The 2950-nt window shown below is 36.1% G+C and overlaps 1 non-coding gene across 1 annotated transcript; it reads left to right on the top strand.

The window, feature by feature from the left end:
- The first annotated feature begins 2594 nt into the window (after positions 1-2594).
- On the top strand, positions 2595-2699 carry LOC142441983 (U6 spliceosomal RNA). The gene has a single exon (XR_012783255.1). It is a non-coding gene; the product is annotated as a U6 spliceosomal RNA (small nuclear RNA).
- Positions 2700-2950: the final 251 nt, after the last annotated feature.

Below are 2950 nucleotides of genomic sequence, written 5' to 3'. Positions count from 1 at the left end.
CATTAATAGATTTTTCTTACTCTAGGAAGGTGTCATTAGACATGGCATTGGAAATCCAATGCTCATTTCAGTATTTAGCAATTGGATATGGTTATAGTACTCTACCGACCATCTTCCTATGTTGTCCCCCTTTTAAGATCTCTTTCCTGCCACTCTCTCCATTTCCTATCTCTGCTTTCTCCTAGAGTAAAGGTCGCTTTATATCTCAGACTGTTATCAAAATATGAAAGGGGTCCACATGCAAAGTGACATCACAGAGTTGGCATTTGAAAAAAAGTTAATATGAAACAGAACCATGAATATATGAAATATGAAATATATGAATTTTCCAGGGAGTGTTGACAGGAAAGTAACAACAGCCTGTTAGGTTGGAGGATATGGATGAAGTATTTCTCTTTTTGGGAAAAGACAGGGAATTGCAATGAAGAGCAAATTATGACACACACACACACACACACACACACACACACACACAGTGTCCCCTATCAAATTAGATAAGACGGCTTCCAAAAGTACAAGGAAAATGGAACGAAAAGATAATGTAATATCCAGGAGCATTTTGAAGGCCCTTCACATTTACATCTGCAAAATATCTGCAAGATATTTTTAGTAGTTAGTACTATTATACATGATAATATTAAATGACCTTTTCTGTTGTTTTGTAGTTTCCAAATAAGTTAGAAAGAAAATAATCGATCTTGCTTAATATTAAGATGGAACCAAGTGGGTATGACTGAAATGATATCAAATGGCTTTAGAATCACTATTCTAAATGGATTCTGAACATGGGGGCAAAAGGTCCATGCCAATTTCTGCTTCTGAGCTTAGTTTAACTGTAGAAGCATCTGAAGTTGCTTACAGGAACTTATCTTACGGTGCTCAGGGTTGGTGATAGATCCTTGAGACAAAGCAGGAAGTGATCTGGAAACCGATCTGAGAGTCAGGAAATTGATTCTAGTGTCAGTTCTGTCGTTAATAACTCTATTATCTGGTTCAGTCATTTGTGGTCAGACCTTAGTTTAGACGAGTCTTTAAAGTTAGGACGGAGGACTAAGCCATCATAGTGCCGATGGAGCTCAAAACGTCAGTGAATTGGAAGGGGAGTAAACTTGGAAACATAGTTGGTCATTATCATTTAAATGTTTTATATGTATCATCTCATTTAATACTATTATATAGCATTGGAAACTAGTGTACATTCTCTTTCTAAGTTCTTGTGACAGCTTACATTGTAACAAACAAAAATATTAGCTGTAAAATATGGAAATATAAAATATTATATTAAATGGCTTATGCATATTATCCTATTTGCATTTAAAGCATTATCATTTGAAATTATATACATATATTTGTGGATAATTTAATTTCAGAAATGAGGACCTATTCCTGGTGCCACTGTCGGGCAAGAGCTGAACTGCTGAGCACAAGTTCGACCGTTAAACTCATCAGAAGTTCCACAGGCAAAATGTGAATTCAGCCTGCTCCAGTAAAGATTGCTCAGAAACCAAATTTGGGTCAAAGTGAGCCATAATTTCCTTGATGGCAGTGTTTGGCTTTCTGGTTTAATTTCTGAGGGCCATCATGTTATGGTAAGAGAATTCTGGAAATCACGTTGAAGACCAGGGTACTTGATGAACAGTCATTGCTGGTCCTTGGAAGCTTACCTGGTATAATGTAACTGAATTGGTTTCAGCAGAGCATTTAGCTTAAGGTGTAGTGATCTACAACCAATGAAAACTGTGTGAATCACAGGGAAGTTCTCCTAGGCTGTGTGCAGACCTGTCCTCGAGGTGCTAAAAAACAACATCAACATTTCTTTAGGCTTAAACAACGCACATATGATTCCTGTGTCTACGGAGATGATGGATTATTGATTTTCTTGAATAACTGATTGCAAAAACTAGGCTAGGTGGATAAAAATATTTTAGAATTAACTAGTTATCTAGACATACTTCTGGATCAATAAGGCTTTTAAATATTATAGGGTAAAATCTGCTGGTTTATAAAATTTTCTTATGTAAATATAGAATTCTGAATACTTCCCAAATCAGAGAATCAGGTGAAACACAGGTTTAAAAATTTCTACCAACTATCAAAGCTGTGAAAAAAATAACATTTTCCAATGTACAGATATTTCACCTTCTTTTACATTTTCTCTATTAAAATAATTTAAATTTTGAAACCAATCATAAGTATTCTTTCCAAGACATGAAATTCACATTGCTATCTTTTTGCTTGGTGTTTCCAAACATTGTTTCCTGACGAACATACATTTTGAAGTAAATTGTCTATGAAACAATTTTTTTAAAAACACATCATTTATGAATGTTGACACTAAAGCATTTACATAAATGTATTAGCAGGTTTCCAAAATAAAGATGATGTTTCCATCACATGGGGTCAGGGTGGAGGTGGGGTCAGAAAACAGCGCAGTATACCCTTCTAAGCAACATGAGCATAACGCTAGCATTTCTGACAGTGAAGGGTCAAGTGCATCCCTGTTCTCATGCTTTGTTCTCATCCTTTTCAATCAATCATATTGATTTCACTAAGGGTCAGAGGGTATACGTTCATCGATCAAGAAAATAGTTTGAGTGCTCGCTGGCAGCACATATACGAAAATTGGAATGATGCAGAGAAGATGAGCAGGGTCCCTGCGCAAGGATGACACGCAAATTCGTGAAGCGGTCCATTAAAAAAAGAAAACAAAAAAGAATAGTTTGACACAGCAAGACTGCCAATTGAAGACAGTTCAATCCACCTTTGTCTTCTTGGGGATACATGAGAGATATTTCTACGTGCTCACCTGAATTCCATGATGGCTATCTCAGCTTAAGAAATGGAATGAGAAGTATTGTTTTCATAAACTATAACATATGCCTGCATATTGCCCATGCTGAGTTGATGTTGAACTTGATGGACATGGTGGCACCTTATCAAGTGCATTTTC

The sequence above is a fragment of the Tenrec ecaudatus genome, chromosome 2 (assembly GCF_050624435.1).
Source record: "Tenrec ecaudatus isolate mTenEca1 chromosome 2, mTenEca1.hap1, whole genome shotgun sequence".
Classification (NCBI taxonomy): domain Eukaryota; kingdom Metazoa; phylum Chordata; class Mammalia; order Afrosoricida; family Tenrecidae; genus Tenrec; species Tenrec ecaudatus.
Note: the sequence above shows the minus strand (reverse complement) of the source record. Positions and strands in the feature narration are given on the sequence as shown.